This window comes from Cryptotermes secundus, unplaced genomic scaffold (genome assembly GCF_002891405.2).
Source record: "Cryptotermes secundus unplaced genomic scaffold, Csec_1.0 scaffold2833, whole genome shotgun sequence".
Taxonomy (NCBI): Eukaryota; Metazoa; Arthropoda; class Insecta; order Blattodea; family Kalotermitidae; genus Cryptotermes; species Cryptotermes secundus.
Genome location: NW_019725468.1, coordinates 67,681 through 95,160, shown reverse-complemented (window position 1 = coordinate 95,160; position 27,480 = coordinate 67,681). Strand labels below are relative to the sequence as shown.

Sequence of the window (27,480 nt, the reverse complement as noted above, 5' to 3'; positions counted from 1 at the left end):
TCCAGGTGTATACCAAGGTATTTGGCGTCTTCTGCTTGTGGTATCTGAGAGTGATTTAACGTTACTGGAGGACAGGTAGCGCGTTTCATGGTAAACGTTACATTTGTAGACTTATTTTCATTTGCCTTCATACGCCACTTTTTCAGCCAGTGTTGAATTTTATTTAGGTGGTCTTGTAAGTTCCTGGATGCGGATAGAGGATTGGTATGAGATGCCAAGATAGCTGTGTCATCTGCAAACGTGGCTGTTGTTGTCTTTCTAGTTGTTGGTAGATCTGATGTGTAGATCAAGTATAGCACTGGTCCTAAAACGCTACCTTGGGGTACGCCAGATGATATTGGGTATAGGTTTGTTAATGCCTCCTGTTGCTTTACAAAGTAGTATCTATGTGTAAGATAGGATCTCAGAATTGCGTACATTTGATGCGGAAGTTTCTGTTTCATTTTGTAGCATAGTCCTGCGTGCCAGACCTTGTCAAAGGCCTGTTCTATGTCAAGGAACACCGCTGTGCAGTAACGTTTTGTTTCGAGATCTCTGTTTATTTGGTTGACTAGTCTATGGACTTGTTCCGTAGTTGCGTGCTTGTTTCTAAATCCGAATTGGTGTTTGGGAATTATGTTTTGATCTTCTATCACTGGTTTTATTCTTTTCAGTAGTAGTTTTTCTAGTACCTTGGATAGTACTGGTATCAGACTTATTGGTCTGTAGGATGTTACTTCTTCCGTGTTTTCCCCAGGTTTGGCCAGCATAATTATTTGTGATATTTTCTATTGTATTGGGTAGTATTGTACTCTTAACGCTGCGTTGAAAATGTGTAATTTTTTAAAGAGCTTGTAAGGAACAAATCATCGAAGAAAGCAGTCTTCTGGGATTTGGCACCGTGTATATGTGGTGTTAACCCCACATATACACGGTGCCAAATCCCAGAAGACTGCTTTCTTCATAGTCACCGCCGTGAAAGCCTCAGATCTTACAACAAATCATCGCTTAACGTATGTAGCATATTATACCAGTTACGTTGGTGGAGGGACTGAGGAAAATGGCGAATAAGTTTGAGGTAACTTATATCGCCGCCGAGACTGGAACCGAGAACCTCCAGAATGCAAATATTCAGTCTGTCAACATTGTTTCCTTAATATCGGTGTCACTGCCTCTTCGGAACTTTCCAAATATTGAGGTTAGAAGATTCTAGACGAGTAACGTGCCAAGATTTCGTGCAGAATTGCAACATGTAATGTGATATGAGTAACTGTTGCACGGAGACTCAGGCTTGCATGCAACAAGTTCCAGTTCCCCCGCTGAACAGCCACCTGCTGCCAGTGGCTCGAGCCTGCACGTGCCGGCAGTGGGTATGTGAGAAGCGTGCAGCCAGAGAGTGTGGGAAAACTCCGCCTATGTTCCCCCAGGCTCTGCAACTACTGTCTAGGAAGTGGCGTTTTCGCTTCCCATTGCTGTACTGTGTCCAAACATCCCTGAGGGTGTGTCGTTATAAAATAGTGACTTAGTTCGTTACGCCGTTAATATATAGTTACTAAGGTAAAGAAAAAGATAAATCTATCCCTGTAACAGGCCGTGGAGGCCCATAGGGTTGTGAGACGTGGAGACTCCCATATTTTCTAGACATTCGACTCACAGATGGCGGTGAGGTTGTCAGCCTTACACACCAGCCGTCCTTTGCCCTCAGGAAGATCTCTGGTACTCATTTCTTTTAGTGGCTGAGTTGACCCCAGGGACATTGTGCGGCTGGAAGGACTAGGTAAATTGAAAAATCAAATGACTTCATCGGGAATCGAACCCATGACGTCCCCGCTTGTACCATAGTGCCCCAACCTACTATGCTACCTCGTGCCCTCAATACACAGTTACTAGATTTTATAAGTTGTTTTGTTAGGATTATTAGCTCATGTGGAGCAGTTGGTGGAATGAGAATTGTGCCAGGGGAAGGGGAAATGCCCTGAAAAACCCCCACTACGTGTACCACCACCACAAATCCCACGTGAGCTAACCTAGGATCAAACCCGGGCCGCCGCAGTGAGAAACCGGCGACTAACCGCCTGAGCCATGACGCGACCTACTGGAGTGTACGAGTAATTTCAACAGAAGACGAGAAGTAAAGTGGACACACAGCAGAACTCGTTCAACGCACAGAATTCCTCTTCCACACAGCTGTGCAGAATTTCGTCTTGCTTCCGTAACCTCATGATCAGGGTCAGGAATTTGATGATGTCATCTTTTTTTCCTTGTATCATATGCGATGCTTTTAAATATATAAATCTCGGATATGAGCTGCTGGTTACAGAAATATAAATTCTATAGGTAATTTTTTGTCATCCTTTGACATTTTTAGGTTTAAGGACATTTTTTTCATTTGGGGGGTAATTTTTTGTAAATTTTTGGAATTTTAAGGGTATTTCTCGTCATTTTTGGCCATTTTAGGGAATTTTTCTTCAAATGTTTTCTGAAAAGTGAATAGCATGGAAGCGAAGTGTTCTTTCTTTTCCCTTTAGGTCATTTTTCTGGATTTTTTCTGTCATTTTTTTAAATATTTTCAGGTCATCAAAATCCGAGCCCTGCATATTACATTTTTGGGTCATATTTTAGTCATTTTTCTGGATTTTTTCGGTCATTTTATAGGTCATTTTAAAAATATTTTCAGGTCATCAAAATCCGAGACCTGCATATTACATTTTTGGGTCATATTTTAGGTCATTTTTCTGGATTTTTCAGTTCCTCTTCTGGAGTTGTGGTGGTAGTGGGGAGCATAAATTTTCATATTGAATTCAGCTACAAACGTTTCTTTTTAGCTTCAGTTAATCAACATTTCTGTAAGCGCCTCTGAGAATTGGTAAAGTAAAAAGAAAAAAGTAAAGCTATCCCTGTACCAGGCCATGAAGGCCCATAGGGTTGTGAGACGTTGAGGCTCTCACATTATCTAGACAATCGGCTCAAAGATGGCGGTAAGGTTGTCAGCCTTACGCGCCGGCCGCGCTTTACTTCCCAGGAAAATTAATTAATTCTTGGTACTCATTTCTGTTAGAGGCTGAGTAAACCCCAGGGCCTAGTGCGGCTGGAAGGATTACGTCAACTGAAAAAATGCAATGACCTCATCGGGACTTGAACCCGCGACCGTCCTGCTTGTAGCATAGCCCCTCAACCAACTACGGTACCGCGTACCCCCCTGAGAATTGGTAATCCAGATATTAATAAGAATTATAACAGTTTATATTAGTCGGCGTGATTCATGCAGAATGAACACAGTACAGTAACCCATCGTTAGGGCCGCCCCATAGCTCAAGCGGTTAGTCACTGGCTTCCCACCACGGCGGCTCGGGTTCGATCCCGGGTCTCGTCAACTTTGATTTGTGGTTGACAAAGTGGCGCTGGGGCAGGTTTTCTCCGAGTACTTCGGTTTCCCCTGCCAATCTTCATTCCACCAATTGCCCCATAATCACTCTCGCCTATCATCCGGGGCTGGTACAGTAGGCCAGAAGTGGCCGCAGTACAAGGGGCTTAGTCCCACTGCACTAGCAATACAAAAACATCGTTGTAACGAACACGGCTATAACTGATTTCGGTAATAATGGACAAAATCTGGCTGTGGAGATGTTGAAGCACTAAGACGGTTATGTACTTAGAAAACTATTTAAAATAAAAGGCCGCGCCATAGCTAAAGCGGTTAGTCGCTGGCTTCCTCTTGATTTCTTATTGTTATATTCCTTCCAAAATATCTGAACTGTGCCACATTTTCAAAACATCTGTTAGCTATCTTGAAGACGAGATAGGCCACACTGTGTAGCGGACCGACATGTTTTATGTTGATGAGCCCTGTTGCTATCTGTATGAACATGCTGATGCATAACCTGCTAGGGGCACTCCCGATGGGACGCACTGTGCCGTTACTGCAGTCAATGCCTGTTGCCCACAGAAGCAAACACGGACAGTGAATTTTTCTTTTTTCATTTTTAAAATTTGCATCATGTTGCGTGAGTATAACTACTAATACAGATTCCACCGTCAATGCAACTATAATTTATTCATTTATGTTCCACTGCATGTTTCGACCTTTAATAGGGTCATCCTCAGGTGCTGTCATTTACACATTTTCATTATTGAATTGCAAAGCGTGTATTCATATTTACATACATATGTGTTCTTTACAATTCAGTAATGAGAATGCGTAAATCATAACACGTGAGGATGACCATGTAGTGGTCGAAACATGCAGTGGAACATAAGTCAATAAATTATAGTTTCTTTGACAGTGGAACTGGTATTATCAGACAGACAGCGGATGTTGATGTATTCTGAAACGTCAGATTTAAATATTCTTACGCATGCGCTGAGTAATGGTTGTGACGCGTGCGCTAAATTATCGTCACAAGCCGTGAAGGTCATTAGGTCCGTTAGCGCCCCAGACTTGTGTTGGGAGGTGCTCGGTTCGAATGTCGGGTGATGTTTAACGTGGTTTATCAATGCCCTTCTAGACAAATACAGGGATAGTACTTAGAATAGGCCACGACAGCACCTTTCCACATCTTCTCAACATCATTATCAACTGTCACCGTACTGTTCGGCGGTTCTCAGCCTGGGATACTGGCAGGGTTGATAAACCCGGCATTCAAATCGTGAATACGAAATTTTACTGTCTGTTGAGTCCGGCAGGCCAGGACGGGAAGGTGGCTAGTGGGAGTTATGAGATGCTCAGCGTCAAAGTCGTATTTTTTTTTAATTTAATTGAAGTTTTGCCTTTGTTGGGCCCTGGCCTCTTCCTCAGTTTTGTAATATTTTTAAGACAGCCGGTAGGACTCCTTGGACAAGTGCTCAGTCCGTCGCAAGGCCGCTACCTTGACACAGGACAACACAAACACAGAATAAGCACATGCAGACATTCATGCCTTGAGTGGGATTCAAACCCACAATCCCAGTGTTCGAGCGAGCGAAGACGGTTCATGCCTTAGACCAGTAGTTTGCCGCGCCTTAGCTCAAGCGGTTAGTCGCTGGCTTCCCACCGCGGCGGCCTGGGTTGGATCCCGGGTCTGTTCAAGTGGGATTTGTGGTGGACAAAGTGGCGCTGGGGCAGATTTTCTCCGAGTACATAGGTTTCCCCTGCCCAATCGTATGCTTCGTATAAAGAAGTTATTTAATTTAAATTCAAAATTTTTTGTCAGGTTCGATCCAGAGAGTATTCACTTTCAAATTTTTGTTATAATGAGGGACATAAATGATAAATTTAGACAGAGAAAGTGATAAAATAAAAAAATAATACTCCGCCATTAGAATTCAGGACTCTGTCGCTACTTCCGACTTTATTTAATACATGCAAAGTGCAGATATTCGTTAAAATGAAGTATGAACTTTGTCTCCTATACATCCTTATTTAAGAACCATAAAGACGTATGGTGGGAGTGGAGTTATAACTTCATTCTTGAACTCTTCAGTGGATCGAAGTGAATGGGCAGCTTCACGCTCCTGCCGCTTTATCCAGTAGGCTAGAGCCTGCTGTTCTCACTGGATAGGAGGGCCCCAGAGCCTGTCTGGACGTTATGGAGGAGGGAAACGTCTAGACGCGGTGGCCCAGAGATTATCTCTGCGCCCGCCGGAAATTGAATCCCAAGTCTCCGACAGTGCAACCTGTACGGAATGAGCCACGCTGGGATCAAGACAAACATGAAACAAAGCTGATGCAGGATATCCGCACGACATGGCAACGCTGTGATCACCGTGAGAAGACGATATGGGAATTGGGATTGTTCAGAACAAAAAACGTGGAGTAGAAGATCCGTGAGAAATAAATTCACCTGCTGTTAGCCTCTGTAGGGGTGTCACGCCACTGCTGCGGTCTGGTAGCCCAGTCGGTATAGCGACTGCCTGTGGGCTGGACGGTGGGGCAAGAATTCTCTCTCCTCCACGTCGTCCAGACCGGCTCTGGGGTCCACCCAACCTCCTATCCAGTGGGTGTCGAGAGCTCTTTCCTTGGCGGTAAAGCGGCTGGAGCGTGAAGCTGACCCCCCATANCTGGGGTCCACCCAACCTCCTATCCAGTGGGTGTCGAGAGCTCTTTCCTTGGCGGTAAAGCGGCTGGAGCGTGAAGCTGACCCCCCCCCTCCTCTTTCTTGGCGTAATGCTTAATTAATTTCAGCGATGGTTTTCTTTTGTTGCTAGTGGGGTGGGACTAAGTCCCCTGTACTGCGACCACTTCTGGGCTATTGTACCAGCCCCAGATGATAGGTGAGGGTGATTGTGGAGCAGCTGGTGGAATGAGGACTGGCAAGGGAAGCCGAAGTACTCGGAGGAAACCTGTCCCAGCGCCACTTTGTCCACCACAAATCCCACTTGACATCGAACCCGGTCCCCCGCGGTGGGAAGCTAGTGACTAACCGGTTGAGCTATGGTGCGGCCAACGATGACTTAACCTTTACACCTATTATTATTATTATTGTTAACAGTGATGCTTAGATTCCGATGTGTGTTAAAATCCTGGGTTGTCCGGTGGCACGGGGTGCCGAGGAGAGTATGTGGACCCGAGAGAGAAGCCGGTAGTTCATGTGACTCCGGCGGAAGAATGTAACACTGTTGTCAGATCCAAGTTTTCAGCGTATGTGGCGCAGCATTGCTTGCAAATAAAACAAGCAGTGGGCAAAACGCCTGTCCAACTCGTAACTGTCGGCCAGTGCTGTTTCGACGCTGGCACCCTGACGTCATTCTCGACAAATGCTGTTTCCAGGCTAAGAGTGTTCAGCGCTGATCGAAGGGATAATTATATCACCGCCATCTGTAGGATCGGGGAAAGAATGAACACGGATGCTTGGGATTCAAATCGGTCGCCCCCCCCCCCCCGTCAACACCAATAACTGGTAACGAAGAGGGAGGGAGCCTATAAACGGATCGAAATCCAGAAGAAGTGACATTTGGTGGTAGTGGTGGAAGGCACGCAGAGGAGAGGTAGCTGCTATGCACACGGCTGGGATATAGTCTGTGTTCATTCTTTCCCTGACCCGACTCGAACTTTACCGCACGGAACAGAGTGCTCTTGAAAAGCTAATAGTGTGTCAGCTCTTCACAATAAATTTCTCGCCATTTAAGGAACCCGAATACTCATTACTGAGCTTATTAGCGTCGGCCATTGGACTGACCAACGATTAACCGGGTGTTCCGAAACTTTGGAACCTATTTAAATGTACGGTGTGACATCTTAGAAAGGCAGTCTTCTAATAGAGACAGTCTGCATTGTTGCACAGTATTTCTTTAAGATCCATTTTAATATTATAATCCCATCTACTCCTCACTCTCACTCACGGAGTTGAGCCATTCTTGAGAAGCTGCCAATTGTGCAGCTACTCAGGAACTTCGCAACATTTTGTGGAACCCGCAGTTTCATTACAATGTTCATAAGAGCCCTTTACTGGTCCCTATCCTGAGCCAGATCAATCCAGTCCATGCCATCTTATTCCGTCTCCTTAATGTCAGAGGCCAAGTTTCATACCCATGTATAACCACAGGAAAAATTAAAGTTTTCTTTATTCTAATTTTTATATTTGTATACAGGAGACGGGAATTGCTGCTGGCCCTCGACAGCGCTTTCATTTTCAGGTCCGAGTTCCGCGGAATTCATGACCACATTTTACTGAGATTCGAGACTCCCCCAACCTGGAGGGTCAGGTGCCCGTGTTTATATCCCCCAGGAAGAGGGTGGCCCAGTTATACAACTACTTTCTGAACTTGTCTCGATTATAACATCTCAACACGAACAGCGTAGAAAACACCGTTCATTTTTTTACTCCGATCGTTTCCGTGGGAACATATGTGTTTGTGACGGCGTTGCTCAGTAACGGCTGCGTATACTTGCTTATTAAGAATCTGTTAACTAGAAGCGAATGTTGTTTTGTTGTTTCGAGATCGTTGCCCAGTAACGGGTCTGCACTCTGCCATATGCTGGATTTCATATCTATGGGAAGGACAGAGAAAGAAGTGAAGTGAGCGTAAGTTTCGANGGGGGGGTGGCTGAGTGAATCAGATTGACTGGAGCAGGACTGTGTCTGGCGGCCGAGATCAATTGCCTGTCAGCCCGTTAAGGTAACGACGCTGCAAGACAACTGCCGTGACCAGTTTGAAATTACCGTTAGACGTGGTAAGCATCTCTGATTATGTTGAACACGTGAGAGAGCGTCGGACCAACGGAGTCGCACGAAACCTTAATATGTTCCTTGTTTGGGAGGTCTCCGTTTAATACAGGCCCGCAATACTACGTAACGAGCTTTTCCCAGTAAGTAACCACTTTATTTTATAAGGTTGGATTATATTTGTGCTAATTTTTAATCTTTTTTTAATTCGCTTAGTGGGGGGTGGAGTCCAGCTGGGTCCACTCGGCACGGCGGCCACTGATTGCCCTATTGTACCTTCCCCGGGTGATTATGATGATGGAGAATTTGGTGGAAACCGAAGCACTCGGAGAAAACCCGCCCCAGCGCCACTTTGTCAATCACAAATTCCTCTTGACCAGACCCGGGATCGAACCCGGGCCGCCGCGGTGGGAAGCCAGCGACTAACCGCTTGAGCTATGGCGCAGCCATATTTGTGTTAAGTTTCATATATAAGATTAACCGTCTCACAAATTTGCACTAAAGCCTTTTTTTTTTATTTCTTGAGTAACAGGCATCTTTGTAGGGGTAAAGGGCGGGCGGCGCGTAAGGCTGATAACCTCACCGCCATCTATGAGCCAGTTGTCTAGAAAATGTGGGAGCCTCGACGTCTCACAACCCTATGGGTCTCTAGGCTGTTACAGGGACAGCTTTACCTTTTTTTCACGTTCTTGTTACGTTCTGCACGTTTCGACCATAAGTAGCTATCATCAGTTGAACCTGTAAATAAGTGAGCTGCGGTAGTCCAGTCGGTATAGCGACGGGCTGCGGGCTGGACGGCCGTGGCTCATTTCTCGGCAACGATCAGAGATCTTTCTCTTGTCCTCAACGTCCCGACCGGCTGTGGGTACCGGAGACGCTTTTTCTAAGGTAAAGCAAGGGAAGCGTGAGACTGACCTGTGATTTTCTTCCCGTGTATCGTACAGATTAAGAAGTAATTAGACTGAAGCGAGGGGAAGCCGTCATTGTTTCGCTGCCCCTGCGTTTGCAGACTGCCAGCTCTGTTCTCCTCTCCATTACTGCAATCCTGCGTTACACCTAGCTGAAACTAACTCCATGGAGATGAGCCCTTCTTGAGAACCCGCCAGTTGTGCAGTTACTCAAGCATTTTCCAATGTGTTACGCAACCCGAAGGTTCGTTACCGTGTTCACAAGAGCCTACCACTGTCCCCTATTCTGAGCCAGATCAGTGCAGTCCACACCACCCTATCTAACACTGGTCACACCTGTTTGTGTGAAACGTCTTTCTTGGCACGTGGTTACTGTTTCTTTCGGGCCGCGCCACAGCTCAAGCTGTTAGTCGCTGGCTTCCCACCGCGGCGGCCTCCTATTGGCCTTCACGGCCTGTTACAGGATAACTTTTTGAGAAAGCTTTGTCTATTAGTCTTCGTATTAAGCAGTTTCGGGGAAATTGCAAGTAATTTCATTTTACTTTACATTCTATATTTTCCGAACCTGAGACTTTTCTGCCCCACTCAAGGCATGGATGTCTGTGTGTGCGTTGTTCTGTGTTTGGGCTGTCCTGTGTGTAAGTAGCGTCCTTGCTACAGGCTGATCCCTCGTCCAAGGAGTCCTACCGGCTGTGTAAAAAAGATTACGAAACAGAAGAGGAGGCCAGGGCCCAATAAAGGGCTGTAGAGCCACTGATGAATAACTGATGTTCTGGACAGATTTTCCTGAAGTGTGGCATAGGATGTACTCTGCTGGACATCCTTGAAATTGTGGGTCACTGGGTGGAGAACATCACTGGCCTCAGACGAGAAGTCTCATGAAGGAGATAACAGACTTGAAAAGTTTCCCTCGGAAAATAAATAATAAAAACCTGGGGGTCAGGTCACCTCTTGACTGCAGGGTGCATCGATGTGTTTATCATTAATTAGTTGGCTCAGGGCAATAATTGCTTATGTCACAAACAGTACCAGTTCGTGGCGGAAGTCTGTTCATCAGCCTGTGGCCCGCCAGAAGCAGTACTTGTCTTCCAGAACTGAAGATTAACCCTTTCGAGCACGGAGTCAATCTAAAAAATGTGTAAAGATTGCCGGTCTGGTAAACCGAGATTAACGGACGTCGGGATTCGTTGCGCTGACCACGCGACACCCTCTATCCGCTAAAGTTGGCACTAACTTCGCCGACAAGCGGCAGTCGCTCGGTCGGTATAGTTTGCTTGCAGACTAAAGCCACTGAGTTTTAATGTTTGAAGATTAAGTTCGTACCTCGCAATACTTCTCCATTAGGAAGACAACCCGGTTAATCTTGCTGAGGTAGACACTCGCTGTTTAATATGAGAGTCACACGAAAATCATAAATAAATTCTGTGGGGGAAAAGTGGTGTTTGCAAGTGTTGAACCTGCGGGTTCTGCTACCAGAAAGTTGGTTAATCAGTAAGAGGGATCTAATGGAAGCAGGTTGTGAGGAAGGGAAGTGGATGGAACTGGCTCAGGATCGTGTCCAGTGGCGTGCTTTGGTATTAGCGGCGTGGAACCTTGGGTTCTGCTACCAGAAATTTGGTTAATCAGTAAGAGGGATCTAATGGAAGCAGGTTGTGAGGAAGGGAAGTGGATGGAACTGGCTCAGGATCGTGTCCGGCCGTGGAATTTGCTATTAGCGGTGTTGAACCTTCGGGTTCTTCCATCAGTGTGTCTGTCACCGTCCTGAATTTTTGTCAAACAGTGCTTTCAATTCTTTCTCCCTGCAGCTGTGGTACTACTGTTTTTATATCTTGGTAAATAAACCCACATTTTCTAGACAATCGGCTCACAGATGGCGGTGAGTTCAGGCTTACGCGCCGGCCGCCCTTTACCCCCAGAAAGCTTCCTGGCACTCATTTCTGTCAGAGGCTGAGTCGACCCCACGGCCATAGTGCGGTTGGAAGGAATAGGCCAATTGAAAATTCCAATGGCCTTATCGGGACTCGAACCTGGGACCTTCCGGCTTGTAGCATAGTGCCTCAACCTACTACGCTACTGCAAGCCCCTGTAGAAAACACCGCTTCCCATTATTGTTGTATTCAATTGTTGCGTCCTTAGAAACATGCTTGTTTCCGGAGCCGTTACTTAGCAACGGCTGTTGTATATATACTTATTTCGTTGTCGTTATCTAGCAACGGGTCTACATGCCATATTTCTTTGAGGTTTAGGCCTTAAATACGGCGCCATGTTTCTAAAGTCCTGCCGTCTGTAGCACAGAAATTCGACATTACCAGAAGAGCTGAATTTATTTATGGGCGTATCCCAGCATGTTATGCAAGATGGGGCTAAGTCACTAAATGCAACTTTTGAGGGTCAGAAGAAACAGTCTAGATTGAGCAATATTGTATTTCAGTGTGTAAACTATCTATTATAGGTCCTGTCGACACAGTACCTGTATAAATTTAACAAATTCGTGCTGTTTTCCACGTCACAGCATGCTTCCGCCATTTATGGCCATCATCAGGTAAATAATTTTATACCGTCACGTATGAGGGGTTTGCGTGACGAATGTAATGGGTTCTGGATTTGATGATTGGATTTATCGGACCTTCTATTACAATTACAACCAACTGTAACCGTTCACAATGAATAGCTGCCTAAGACTCGCTCCATACCTTACTGGGCTACGAGTGTTTTCTCTTCCACTGCGACTGCCTTGAACGGCCACTCTCTTGCAGATGTTGTCCTTAGCGTTCTCACGTTACCTCATTTTAATAATTTCGAGAGAACCGAATACAGATCATCACCTCGAACAATTAGTTGTCATTCTGTCCGTTGTCACGGAAAAAATGTTTACCGAACCGTTAGCTAGCAATGGACTCGTTCGTTGCTATTCGTTGTAGCGTAACGTGATTACCGAATCGTTGCTCATCAATGCACGTCGGCTCTTGCTTCACTCTTCCGGCTTTCAGGCGTCATGTCACATTATGCATATGACCTTCCCCCTTCAAGGAAGATGAGATGGGAAGGGAATGTAGCACGAATGGGGAGAAGAGGAATGGGTATAGGTTATTGGTGGGAAAACCACAAAGAAAGAAACCACTAGAAGCCAAGGTGGAGGTTTGTGGATAATATTAAAATGGATCTTAGGTATGATGGTGTGGTACGGACTGAATCAATCTGGCTCAGAATAGGGACCAGTGGAGGGCTCTTGTGAACACGGAAATGAACCTTCGGGTTCAATAAAATGCTGGGAAGTTCTTGAGTAGCTGCACAACTGGCGGCTTCTCAAGAAGTTGTTTATTTATGACCTTCCCACTAAAATTGTAAACGTTATAAAATGTGGGGAGATAATGGGAGGAACATTAGGGTGTGAGTGTAGAATTATTTACCCGATGATGGCCGTAAACGGCCGATGCACGTTGCAAAGTGGAAAGCGGTATAGATTTATTCATTGTGTACTGGAATTATGTCGACGGAACTTATAACTGAGTTTCTCACTATGTCACAGAATGTAAAGTACCGTGGACAGAGACAAAACCTGACTTTTCTATGATCCTTTTAATAAGGACAATTTTATAAGGCACCTATCTCATTTTGACCAATTTTTTACTTAACTCCCTTTTCCGTAGCACTGTATACATGATCTGACCGCATGTATTAGGCAGTAATATGGATCATTATACTTCGAGATCTAGCCGAGATTACAGTTTCAAATTAATCACAGATTAACAACCCAGTAGCGGGGGCCTTTTCATCTTCGGGTTCGCTGAGTAATTTAAATGAGTCGGCCTGTGCGTATGACGAACCAAATATGAAAGCTAATTGGAATGTGACTCGCTTCTTTGTACGTTTTCAGTGAAGAAAAAGAAGAAAAAAAGATCATTACTTTCCGCTTGTCTACCTCATGGTCCAGCAAACCATTGTTCCTGCAGTGTTTAATTTCAGCTTAATTTTCGATTTAGCTTCTACAAGAGTTTACTTTGTGTGGTACAGTCCGTTTCTTCACACCTGTCCATTTTCAAAAGAATGCGCACTGGGTTTGGTCGAGTCCATTAACTGAGATGAGGTTTGTAAGGTATGTAGGGGTTATACCAGGGTCTTAATTATATTTGGCCATTCTCTCCTTCCCCCACAGTGCAGCTGCAACCACTGGCCCAAAGCTTTTGTGCATGTAATTCTAACTTCTCCCTATGCCCAGGCTAGAGGCCAAGTCTAAATATACTGCCTGTACGCTTTTGGCATTTTTCCATACATACCCAGAGCAAAGAGTGAAAGGTTGCAGTCTCTCGGATTGTAAGGGGAAGTTGTCTGTGTGACGTTAACAGACCTTTCGGAGGAAGTTATTGCTTCCATCTTCAGGATCGACGAATAAGCCAAACATGAAAAAGCCGGCAGATACTGGAGACAGTACGTTCGTCCGAAACGTCTGTCAGCTTATATTAGGCTACACTAAGACATCCTAGAGAATATTCTTAATAGTCAAGACGGTGAGAACCTCAGATCAATTATATCACACTTATCCTCGCCAAGCCGGTTGCAGTTAATCCGGGTCGAATGTCGAGGGTAGCTGAACAGGCTGAAACCACGCAAGAAAATATGCAAGATTGGCTTCAGCTGGATGGAGAGCCTGGATTTCAGTTTCTTGTCTTTTCGTAGTTGTCAAATGAAGGCTCTAAGTGATAATTATTTTATTTATTTTAATCAGCATTTCTCTTTTCCACGTCGTCCAGACCGGCTCTGGGGCCCACCCAGCCTCGTATCCAATGGGTACTGAGGGCTCTTTACAAGGGGGTAAAGCGGCCGGGGCGTAAAGCTGACCACTTACCTCCAGCTAGTACCGAGGTCAAGAAAATGTGGATCTATACATCCACTCCCCATACGCATTCATGGCGTAGTGCTTGATTAGTTTAGCACAGCGACAACTTTACCTCTACGTCTAATATATACCTGGTCTCCTATCCAATTAGTACCGTGATGAAAGCAGCCCGAGGGGTGAAGCTGACTATTCACTTCCATCTATTGCTGACATTAAGAATGCTTGGATTTATACTTCCATTTCCCTATACCTCTTCACGGCGTGCTGCTTAATTATTTAATTACAGGGACTTTACTTTTATTCTGCTTCATTATACACACCAGCGTTTTCAAAACGGTCTCTTCCCGTCACGTTTTCCAATCAAATTTCTGTAAGCATTTCTTATTCCTCCTACACGTGCTACAAGCCCTACCCAGAACAGACACGTCGATGTTAATAGCGAAGTTCTGTATGGATCGTGTTGGACGGTAAACAGGTAGACATAACGCAGTGGAGGGGGCAGTAGCGGGAACGTTGGAGGGGATGAACATTGTCGCGTCATCAACTGAAAACAAGAGACGACAACCGTGCCACGTGGTGACCGGACCACCAACATAGAAGCGATTCTGCGCACTTTCATGTCAGTTGTTATCTACACTCTGTGGAATGTCTATTAGTTTCAGGTTCGTACAAAATCACTCACAATGTTGGGTTATATCAGCAGCTAAGTACGCTATGATGACTGTCTTATATGACGCCGTGTAGTCTGGTGTAAATGTACCAGCGTATCGGAGAAACGTGATTCCTCCATCTACACTGATGATGGAAGCAGCAGGTTTCTCCGAAATATTAGTACTTTTCTGCTAGACTGTACGGTAATACAGTAGAAGTGTAAGAATGATTCGGAGGAACCCGTTGTCTCCATTTACCTTGATCATGGATTCAGTAAGTTCCTCCGAAACATTTGTACATTCGTACCAGATTAACACGGCTGTAGAAATGTACCAACGTTTCGGAGTGTCGAGCTACCTCGTTCATACCCGAAGACTGAGCCATGAGTTTCATCCAAAACGCTGATAAGTGATATTCTTTTACCAGACTACACGGCGTCACATCCAAAAGATTGTAAGCTTTGAATCCACCGCCATTAGGACCTAAAATCTCGCGACCAAGTAACTGACTAGCAGGCCTACCAAATGGTAGAATTGTGCTCGGAACGAATGCAGTTCGGTTGTTGATCGGATTAGCGGGGCGTCCTGATTGACGATTTTCGTGGTTTTCCTCAACATCCAGGCGAATTCCAAAGCAATACCGTAAAGTGTGTCACATCCGCTTCCTTCCAGATCCAAATCAAATGACGACTCGATAAACACATTCCCGCGGAAGCGTACGCACGCAATAGGACTTCCATTGCTAGGCAACGGTTCAGTAAACACGCCTCCTTAACAATAGAGGCAGTGTCTTCTGCGTTGGGTCTATGCAAAGTGGTTATAATGAAGAGTTCGGCAGCATAGAGCAATAGAGAACAGTAGTCGAGAAGTGAACAGTTGAGTTTAGAGCCGTCCGGGATATGAACTTGGGAGCAGAGGAATTGAACTGAGTTGGCAGTTGCAGAATAATGGCAAGAGAGGAATTTGGCTGTGACAGAAGACTTCATATATGATTGAAGTGACAGTAAAACAGTTATAAATCCGTTGCCAGGATACGACTAGTAAAGACTGAGAACCCTAGTGAGTGTGCGGCGGTGAACTGTGAAGTGTGTAGATCAGCGATAGCGCTGTATTGCCTGTAGAATGTATAAAGTGGTCAGTAAATCCAGTCATCCCATCAAAAACCAGTCTATAATCACCCCTACACGTGACAATATAATTTTCGTGGCAGGTTGTTCTGCTTATGTTGCAAGGAAATGAAACGTTTGCATTTTGTATTGGAGTGTACTGTGTCCATCATCTGCAGTTTACGGGAAACCGGGTGCACGAGTAAATCGGACCGTCACCAGTGGAACCTAAAAAACTCGAACACAATCCGTTCCAGGAGACGGTTCGACTTTCGAGTTAAATTTCCCCATTTGAAATAATGTAAATTGAGTTAATCCATTCCAGACCCCCTCCCCCCCCCCAAAAAAAATAATCCAATATAAAACATTTTAAGTGCCTATTTCAAACGATCCATATTGGTAAATAATGATAAAACAAGTATATTTAATTTAAATAATTGAATGTTTTTTATTTATAATAGTACATACATAAAAATATTGTATAATAATGAATCAGTAATAATAGTAGGAGGGATATCACTGTTCACCGGAAGGTGAATTGCTCTTCTTTCATCTGGAATCCACTAGTTGAGGGTTGTGGTTCATTAACATTACCACCGCTTCGTTTTCTTTGGAGAGAAACCTGTCTAATGTCATTTGTTTCTGTCTATTTTTTTAAATGTTTCTGAAATGTTGCATTACATTGTCATCAGACAGGTTGATACTGTTCGCAACTGCGATATTGGAACGCCACTTCTATGCAAGGCGTGACGACCACGTGACAACCACGTGATTCTTTGTTCGACTTTCGAGTTTTTGTTCGAGTTTCAAAACTGGATTTTCCTCGAATATATTGTTCGAGTTTGAAGTTGTACGAAGTTCGAGGGTCCACTGTTTCCTCAAATTATGACGAAAATAGATACTGTCATATCACTGTTATTTATTATGTCAAGGCGATGCTGAGGCACTATGCTACAAGCCGGAAGGTCGCGGGTTCAGGTCCCGATGATGTTATTGAATTTTTAAATTGACCTAATCCTTCCAGCCGCACTATGGCCCTGGGGTCGTCTCAACCTCTAACAGAAATGAGTACCAGGAATCTTCCTGGGGGTAATGGGCGGCCGGCGCGTAAGGGTGACAGCCTCACCTCCATCTGTGAGCCGATTGTGTATAAAATGTGAGAGCCTCGACGTCTCAGAGCCCTATGAGCCTCCACGGCTTGTTACAGGGATAGCTTTACCGGTTTTGACACGAAGAGATTTGTGTTGACGGAGCCATTTACTCGTTTATCAAGTACAGAACAGGATAAGTGTATAAAAGGTAAAGGTATCGTCACAAACTTTTAGATCTTAACTAAAACAAATGCCGATGTCCCTGCGGGGCGAGGGGAAGCTGCAGATTCTGTAAGTCACGTGTTAATTTCTTTCGAGTCTTGCACAAGAGCCTCCGGCTTTACGTCAATTTATTCAAAAGTTCTCGAGTCCAAACCGGATCGCTGCGCGATGCCCAATTTCTACTCTGAGCACGAGACCTCCCACGACCTGTGGATTTATAAAAATAAAAATGTGCTTGGAATAGGAAGGGGCGCAGGTGTTGGGCCGGGTTGAGTTATATACCTCCCGTGTCAAGGGTCACAATAGCTGTGACAGCCAGCAAGTGGCCCGCGTGTGTTCTCGGGGTAAAGACCTCAGTGGCGGACTTGATGGCACACCGACAGCGTTTCTAAGCTTTCGTTTCGTTGTTTCGTAATACACAAGTTGTAGAATCGATACGGAACTGGGCCTCTTGGCTCATCCTGTACCACTTCTGATTGGAATTCGTGAGGTTTTTGGTTCGAATCTCGGCTGGAACACCCGATGTCCTGAGGTTTTGCATGGATTTACTCGGTTCTGGCACACACATGCCAGGATAATACCGTAAAATTAGGCCACGGCCTTTTCCTTCCGTGTCCTCTCCGGTTCTTCACTATCTTCCAGTCGTTCGACGCCAAAGAGAATATACTTTGGGATTTCTCCCGTATTCTGGAAACGGCGGAATAAGGATCTCCTGAAAAGTGACATTCAGTGACGTAAACATATGTTTCGTGCCCGAAATTCTGTTGAAGAATCGTCCTGTATCTCGCTTGACAAGATGTGCATGGGCCTGCACACTTGTGGGGCTACCGGAGACTGCGATGCGCTGGAGTGTGTAACGCGCGGTGACGTCCCTTCCGCCACTGCAACCGCACGTAAATTCCGCAGCCTCACGCAACTTTCTGGATAGGTCACACTTAGAGGTCAATTACGAAGGTCGCACCTGACCTGTTAGCAGATCTAAGTGTCTTTCTTCAGGTTCGAGTTCCCACGATTCACCGATCCACCTGTTTCTGTTGATTTCTCCCTGTCAGGTTCAGAATGCCGATAAGCGTGACGCTGCCTCGAGATTATTCGGCTTCTGATCGGGCAGGTTGTCGCAGCGGTAACGCAACACGAGGTGCTTGGTTCGAATTTGGGCCTGGACACAGGCTATCACGACAGGTGTTTATCGCTGTTTGCCGCAGTCACACCGGGTAAATGTCGGATATTGCTTCGATTAGACCACCAATGCATCATTCCAAATCCTGTCCAGTTCCTTGAATAACCGACAAAAAATGCCGTCGTCTGCTATGTGACGACAGGTCGTTACCGAATGTCGGCGGAACATACTGCCTCCGCCTTCAGTGTAGAAAAGTAACGTTTGATCCTGTACAGTGTATCTTCGCCAATTTTTTTTTTTTACGTTTTAAGAAATTAATTAAATTTTTTGAAAGCTTATTCGGTATAGCGACTGGCTACGGGCTGGATTACCGAAGGATCGGAGTTCGAATTCCGGTAGGGTTAAGAATTTTCTCTCCTCCAAGTCGTGGATACCGGTTCTGGGGTCCACCCAACCTCCTATACACTGAGTACCGGGGGCTCTTTCTCCGGGGTTAAAGCGGCAGGGGCTTGTAGCTGACCATTCACTTCCAGCTAGTGTCGAGATGAGGAAAAAGTGGATCTATACGTCCACTCCCCCATACGCCTTCATTGCGTAGTACTTAATTCGTTAAGCACAGGGACAACTTTAACTTACTATAAATACAACAAACATTTTCCTGCATGAAAGAAATATAGAAGAAATAAAAAAATATTATCCCGGAGCTCGCAATTCGGCGATGTCTACCAGAAGCCTGACACCCCAGAAAGTTTCCGCAAAGGCGGCTGTTACTCCAGCTTTGCAGATTTCTCTCGCTATCGGCGGTTCTTATAGAAAATTCGCAGGCATGTAGTTCAGGGTTGTAGAATGCATGGAGCTTTACAGTCACGCCCTAGTTATATCATGCACATTGACGAATTTATCTCTTCGCTTTTTACAGTGTTATAATAACAGTAGCAGGCAATGAATTATGGATGTGTTTGGAGTGTCAGTTCTGAACGGTGTGAGGAACTCAAGGGCTTTATCTCCCTCTGTTCTACTTCTTGGAACTTTTGAAGTACTCAGTAATGGTGCCGAGTATAGCAACCCTCAATACAGGATACAGCCCGGCCTAACAGGGTGTTCAGGAATATAGGACTCGATTTCTTGTGTTGTTCATATTTTTATTATCTTTTTACGTTAGTAGCATGATTTGTTGGTTTCTTTGCTTGTTTGTTTGACTCCTTGCCTAGGTAAATGTGCCTCGGTTATATAGGACGCTAGTTCCCGTACTGTTTTCTGGCGAATCCGCCATTGAAATCGAGTATTGACAATCTTTTCCGAATTTCTCAAGAAAATAAAGTTAATAACCAGAATATCTTCAATTTTTTTCATTTTCCTGCAGGCTCTTACATAAATTTGGGCGTGAAGCTGACCACTCACCTCCATGTAATGCCGACGTCATGAATGGTGGAGCCATTCCGCCACTCCCCCATACGTCTTCGTTGCGTAGTGCTTAATTAAGCACAAGGACAACTTNATCTCAGATATTACGATGTGGGGTTTATTGTGGACAAAGTGGCACTGGTGCTGGTTTTCTCCAAGTAGTTCGGTTTCCCCTGCCAATTCTCATTCCACCCACTGCTCCATATTCATGGAGACCATGACCATGGACCAGACCGTCATAATAAGTTGAATGTTCATCGTTAAATGATCCAAGAACCCACCAGTTTGAATATACCATGAATTTCGTATACCCAATAAGCGCGTACGTAGTTCTGAATAGTCCACGACCAGTTCCACATCCTTTCCAACTGGTTATTCACACAATCGCACCAGCTTTCGATAATATATAACCTATTGAACTGAATTATGATCTATAAATAGCTCAAGAACCAACAAATTTGAAGAGACTGCGAATTTAGTTGACTCATTTGGCCTTGTATCTAGTTGTGAATAGGTCACGACCACTTCCACATCCTTTCCGATTCATTATTCACACAATCCTTCTCCTAACAGTCGACACCATATTAACCTACTGAATCGAATTGCTGTCATTAAAATTATTCGCATAATTATCGCCACAATAAAATCTATTGAACTGAATTGTGGTCTTGAAATGACGCAAGAATCCGTTATTCTGAACAGATCATGAATTTCTTACACCCGTTTGGTCGCTTACCGAGTCCTGGCATGTCATAATTAGCGCCCCGAATCGCTGTAAGTGGCAGTTACACAGAGTGGCCTGCTTAGCAGATAAGTATCTTGCCATGAGCATGCGCAGTGGCTTCTGTCTGTCACGTATTGACGGCCCTATACATGGCCTTGCGTCGCGTTGCGCCAGCATCAGAAGCAGACACAATTACACCCCATGAACCACTGAAATTGCCTGGCGTCTTGTGTATAATACACGACAGAACCTTCAATCTAACTTAATGGTACAAACAGGAACTCTCAGTTCCCTATCAGACAATGTTCTTCTCCTTCAGAGATGATTGTGGTGTTGAGGCCGTCCCAGTTGTCATTACTCCAGCATTCACAGCGCGGACACGGCGTTCTTTGGGGCGCAACGCTATTAACGCTGTTCGGTGTAGGAGCCTGGAATGTTCTTGCTGACAGAGTCAAGTCACCAGCTAATTACTTGACGAAGTAAGAAATACTTAACTAGAACTTTGTGTATCTACCTATCTGTCTAGCCTACTGTGAGTGCAGTGAGCCCTTGCTAATCCGATTACAGTTAATCCTGGTATCGGATAATCCGAATCGAATTACGAAAAAATTAAAAATTCTGTACATACTTTAAAAAGACACGTGGGATTTAGGAGCAAGAGGAGACTTTCAGACTGTGTTGAGGGCAGCTGGGGAGACTGAAACCACGCAAGAATATACCCAAGATTGGCTTCAGCTGGATGGAGAGCCTGAATTTCAGCTTCTTGTCTTTTTTAGAGTTTTTAAATAAAGGCTCTACAGTGGCATTTTATATTTACTTTCATCAGCAGTCTCTCTCTCTCTCTCTCTCTCTCGCGCGCGCGCTCATAGGCCATTCTTGAAACGCTTTGTTTCATTTCAGTTTCTAGTCGGTAGAACTCCTTGGATGGGGGATCAGCCCGTAGCAAGGCCGCTACGTGTACAGGACAACACAAACAGAATAAACGCAGACATCCATGACTTGAGTGGGATTCGAAGCCATGATCCCAGTGTTCGAGCGATAGAAGATAGAAATTTATCTTTTACACCGTATTTCACGGCACAGCAGTAGCTAGGCTGTATAGCGATGGGAGGTAGAATGAATGCTGAAATGGAGTGTGGAAAGAAGTGGACTTGATCTAATCGAGGTACTGTTCCAGAATGTCATTCAGGTTATTCAGGTTCATGTCATTGTGGTCGATATTCGAACCCAGCACCTCTCAAATGTTAGTCAAGACCGTTACCGCTGCGCCAACCCACTTGGTCTCTAATTTATATCATCAACCAATCTATCTGTTTATCGTGCCATCTGTCTGGTCTGTCTCGTCTATCTGTCTACCTATCCGTCTGTCTATATACCTATCTGTCTATCTATCTATCTATCTGTCTTTCTGAGGGCCGCGCCATAGCTCAAGCGGTTAGTCGCTGGCTTCCAACCACGGCGGCCCGGGTTCGATCCCGGGTCTGGTCAAGTGGGATTTGTGGTGGACAAAGTGGCGCTGGGGCAGGTTTTCTCCGAGTACTTCGCTTTCCCCTGCCAATCTTTATTCCACCAATTGCTCCACAATCACCCTCACATACCATCTGGGGCTGGTACAATGGGCCAGAAGTGGCCGCAGTACAAGGGACTTAGTCCCACCCCACTAGCAATAAAAATCATCTGTCTTTCTATCTCTCTATCCATCCATCTATCTATCCCTGTCTATTCATTCACTAATCACCTAACTAATTAACTAGCACTCAGGTCCTGTACCTGTTGAGTGGAAACTGTTCAGAAACGATTCTACAGCAGGGAGTTAATTAGATCCTTCGCGATCCTGCTTAGGACCTCCGTGGTCCTGATTTGGTTCGCGAGCCTGAAGTTTTGAACCTTGGGCGGCGAGTTCGATGATCTTTGAGTGAGAAGGGCTGCTCGAGTTTCAATTAACCCCCCACGCCACCCCTGTCTGTTTGACAGTGGACCTGACAGGAATATTCAGTTACTTGACACGCTCGACCCTCTGTAGACTGACCACGGACGGCCATTTTGGCTTGAAACTGACAGGTGCTGCTATCTGTAGGATGACAAGCTCAGGTAGAATTCTGCTTCTCTGGTTCCATTTCTCTTAACAATGGAGCGCACTCCAATGAACCGCTGTTTGAAGTAACTTACGTCACGCGGAAAGGTAAATACGGCTTCATCATGGCAACCTGCAGATCCCGGGGTTATCAAGGAACACACTAGAAGGTGTTTTATATATACGTATCTTCGGATCGTTATGCAGGCATATAAATGGATGGCACTGACTTCGCCGACAAGCGGCGGTCGCTCGGTCGGTATAGTTCGCTTGCGGACTATAGGCCACGGAGTTTGTTTGTTGGATATAGGTACTAGCACCTATACATAATGTAGTATGTATGAAGCCTTAAGTTCTTCTAAAAATTATTTTAAAATCATGTCCTCTGTCGTCTATTGGTCAGAGTTCCTGGCTACAGATCCATAGGTCCCTATTCGATACCCGGCGCTACCAGATTTTCTGAGAAGTAATGGGTCTGGAACGTGGCCCACTCAGCCTTGTGAGGATAATTGAGGAGCTGTTTCAAGGAAATAGCGGCTCTGGTCTAGAAAACCGAAATTAACGGCCGTGGGGATCCGTTGCGCTGACCACGCGACACCCTCTATCGTCTAAAGTCGGCACTAAACTTCGCCAACAAGCGGCGGTCTCTCGGTCGGTATAGTTCGCTTGCGGACTAAAGCCACGGAGTTATTTTGTTCTGTTTCAGTAAGACACTCCGTTACCCATTACGAAGACCACTCTGTTAATGCTTTTTATGAAAATGATCCCAGTTTATTCCGAATTTCACACAAAATACACAAGAGATACTCCGTGGGAAAAGTCTGAATTTTTAATGTTAAAGCATTTGGCAGGTCTGCATACACTCCACCGGTACTAGTGGGGTAGGAGGCTGGGTGGGTCGCAGACTCTGTCTGGATCCAATGGGATCCGGCCTTCTCACTATACTCACTGAGCTATCCCTGTCCTCCGGTTCCATGTTATTATTCTACCGTCCGATATGATCGCGTTGTTCGCAATGAATGCTGGGACCAACACCGCTCACGCCACGTGGAGGGTATGTTAAACAAATTTGGCGTGAAAACGAGATTTTAGACTTTTTGTTGTTGTTGTTGCGCACAATTTTCTTCCGCTTTATTCTTTATGATTCAGGGGTGTACAGCCTGCCTGTTCAACGTCATCATGTTGAATGACGATGTAGTGGTAACCTCCGTATATTCACTCAGGTGTTATCGTGTTCGAATCTCGGTTGCGTGTCCAGCTACTCCGAAATCGTTGTTACGTGATCTGCCATAGTCTGTACGTCGTATACTGACAGTTGGAGTATGTGTATCTTGTTCAATGTTTACGTGCGATGTAAAGGAAGTAATGGTAGTCAACACAAATTCAGATCAGGTTAGATTTAGTAAAATTACTTGAAGTTTTAGAAATGCCAGCACTCGTGTAACTGGTTCTGCTAAATCCAGAAATGAGTTCTCATGACAGAATCATGACATGACGGTACTTATAGTTCCTTTGAAAATGTGGCAAAGTTCGGACGTTCAGGAGCGGCGGTAACAAATCAGAATTTGGTTCATGGGGTAATTAAAAAGAAAATTAAATTAGAATTGTAATTCGGGTAAAACTTGCTACCATTCAATACAGAACTTTGTTAATTTCGTCTTTTGTCTGAAGACGTAACAATTAAAATATACAAAACCGTAATGTTGCCTGTGGTTTTGTATGGGTGTGAAACATGGTCTCTGACATTAAGGGAAGTACATAGGCTGAAGATATGTGAGAACAAGGTGCTGAGGAAATGTTTGGACCGAAGAGGTTGGAGAAAACTGCATAACGAGGAGCTTCATAACTTGTACTCTTCTCCAAGTATAATTAGAATGATCAAGTCAAGGAGAATGAGATGGGCAGGGCATGTAGCGTGCATAGAAGAGAAGAAGAATGCCTACAAGGTATTGGCTGGGTAGACAGAGGGAAGGATACCACTAGAAAGACATAGACGTAGGTGATATGATAATATTAAAATGGATCTTAAATAGATTGTGATGACTGAATTTAACTGGCTTAGGGTAGGGACCAGTAGGGGGCTGTTGTCGACACGGTAATGAATCTTCGGGTTCCATAAAACGTTGGGAAATTCTTGAGTAACTGAGCAACTGGTGGCTTCTCAAGGAGGACTCGGCTTCATTCAGTTAAGTTACTTAAGTTACTCGGGTTGACCCTTTGTATTCTGCATGTCCTGATTTTGTTGTGCCACAGTGAACTCCTTTACTTTTCCGAATAACTAGAACTCTAGGAATGATATTGCATTGAAAGCATACCCAGTGTTTCTCTCAGTTTACATCTTTTATTCCCCTGCTAATTCATATTATTGCATGAAAATACGAGGGACTAAAGTATAATGTTCCGTATTTGTTTTGACATCCCTGTGAAGTGCGTCAGCTGCGCTCCGTGGACACGGTGACTGTGCGAATAATATCGCCTCACGATTGTAGGAGGCAGCACTGGACAACAAGGAATGATTGATTGTCATCTTGTTTTTCTGCTTCGCATGTTTTTATGTTCAGTTCTTGGTACGTTTATGGAAAAAAAAAGGAGAAAACCCGCTATGAAATTCCATTTATTACGACTGCTGCAAAATGCGTTACGACGTTTCGTGTTTTTGTACTCTGAAATCCGTGACGAAAGGTTTAACGTACGCTCTGTGTTACGATTGTAATAAATACATCATTAGCACCTCAGTAGGGATAAATTTCCTTTTAAGTATGAGCCATGTTTCAAGGCTTGGCCTCTGGGTAGTTCTTGGAGAAATATGGAAGAAATATCTGGGCAGTGGTTGCAGCTGCACTGTATGAATTTCGTTTTCCCAACTCACACCATGCAGTCTTTATCTCACCTAATGGTCTCGCATTTTGTTGAGTACAAGACTAAGAACACGGACAGTTAAGTCTATGAGATACGAAATTCTCATGACGGTGAGTGTTCAGTCACAGACGCCTTGTAATTCCGTAGATTGGCACAGATATCTCGGAGGAACTATCTGTTTCCATCTTCAAGGTAGAAATCATTCGTATTCGAAGAGAGTCACTTTGAGGAGATACTAAAATAAACTTGCACCTCTGATGATTTAAGCCTCATGCCTTGAAGATGTAGGTATTGGGGAGTCTAGGTACAGTTCCACGCATTCTTAAGATAAACAGTAGAACAGCTGCTTCATACCCGGGGCTGTGCATACGAAACTGGGTGGGCTCCAAAGCAGGTCCGGACGCTGGGGAGAAGAGAAAATTTTCTTGCCGGTATTGAACCCGAATTCTCTGGTCGTCCAGCCCGTAACCTACTTATACGGGCTACGCTTTATCAGCTCCTTTTTTTATGAAGTAACCCGAATTTTTAAATGTTATTTGGGATGAATTATCAGAATATACAAAACTATAATTTTGCCTGTGGTTCTGTATGGGTGTGAAACTTGGTCTCTGACATTAAGGGAGGAACATAGACTGAGGGTGTTTGAAAACGGGTGTTGAGAATATTTGGACCGAAGAAAGATGAAGTGACAGGAGGTTGGAGAAAACTGCATAATGAGGAGCTTCATAACTTGTACTCTTCTCCAAATATAATTTGAATGATCAAGTCAAGGAGGATGAGGTGGCCTGGGCATGTAGCACGAATGGGGAGAAGAGGAATACATATAGGATATTGGTGGGAAAACCAGATGGAAAGAGATCACTGGGAAGACCAAGGCGTATGTGGGTGGACAGTATTAAAATGGATCTTAGAGAGATAGGATGGGATGGTATGGACTGGATTGATCTGGCTCAGGATAGGGACCAGTGGATGGCTCTTGTGTACACGGTAATGAACCTTCGGGAACTTCTTGGAGTAGCTGCAGAATTGGCGGCTTCTCAAGAAGGGCTCAGCTCCATGAGAGTAAGTTTGGGATGTGCGTCTCTTTGAACTAAATAGTTGTGTTATAATCTCTCTGTGATATGAACTCTGGTACTTCATTTTGATGACGGGAGTTGGGTGTGTATTGTCTAATAGACTTCCAGAACAGTGAACTGAAATGTATAAATGGCAAGGCATTCATTTCGAATTGGACTTGATATGAAGATGTCGCAATTTCCCGGCAGGTGGCTCTGCTGGTTCGTCACGCCGAGGATTCTGTTCGGCCATAATTATGGGATGAAACTCACTTAATTGACTTCCATCATGTGTAGCAAGATTTAATTAAATTTTTAGGTGATGGAGACAAATTACAGGGTCCAACCATCTTATCTCTAACACGGAATTTTATTAATGTAATTTTATTTTTGTTTATTTTCAGAAACAAGGAAGCAGCGGATGGGCTCCAGGGTGGTCTGTGGGCTAATGCGGGCTCAAGGTAAGTAGAATTCAACTTGAATTTTCGCTTTTCTGAGAACCGCCTCCAGCTAATGGTTTCACGTTGCGAACTGTCATGTGACTTAGCCACCGATGTTTAATATCCGGTACCTATGGCCGGTAGTCGCAATTTTCCTGGTACCCTGGAAGTAATAAAAGTTGTGAAAGAGGGTCAGGAAGTACCTAAATTACTAAATTGTCTAATTTTATCAGTCATTTTGAGGTCTGAGGTTTTTACTACAGTGGCTCCTGTCATATGATGTAGATAGACACTAGCTGCTGGCCCTCGCCAGCACAGTCGTTCTTTGTTGCGGTCCCCGTCATGACCCATGACCTAATTTATGTTCGTTCCAAGACCGTTTATATGTTCCGAAATGGGGTATCCTTTTCGACGAGAGGAGAGTTGGAAGAATCTGTTGCTTCCATCTTCGCGGTAAAATAGTGAAGAACTTGTGGGAAGAACTAATCGACTACTTTCCTTTGATACGGCACGAACCGCATAGAAAACGACGCTTCCAACAATTCCTCAATTGTTGCGTGTGTATTAGTTGCAGCGGTAACGTGTTTACCGAGCCGGTGCCTAGCAACGGCTAGTGAAGACTGAGAAGGCTTTAAGTGTGTTATAGTTACAATGATCTTTGGAGTGTATAACTCGGTGAGACTTTCGCAGATATTTGTAATCACGCTCTGCTAATTCTTCTGGCCACACCGCTGTGCCCTTGGAACTTCGGAACTCAAGTGAAGTCAATTCCCTTTCCCGTATTCTGTCGGCACGAACCACGCATAGAAAACACAGCCCCTCTTTTGTTGCATGGCACAGACCACATAGAAAACAAATCACATGATAGGT

The 27,480-nt window shown here is 44.7% G+C and overlaps 1 protein-coding gene across 1 annotated transcript in view; it reads left to right on the top strand.

Moving 5' to 3' along the window:
• The window catches only part of LOC111863466 (tRNA wybutosine-synthesizing protein 4), a 77,988-nt gene extending 51,351 nt beyond the window's left edge, over positions 1 to 26,637 (top strand). Inside the window, exon 10 of the mRNA XM_023849811.2 lies at positions 26,575 to 26,637. The gene's annotated coding sequence lies outside the window, so the exon portion shown is untranslated. The remainder of the gene's footprint in view (positions 1 to 26,574) is intronic.
• Positions 26,638 to 27,480: the final 843 nt, after the last annotated feature.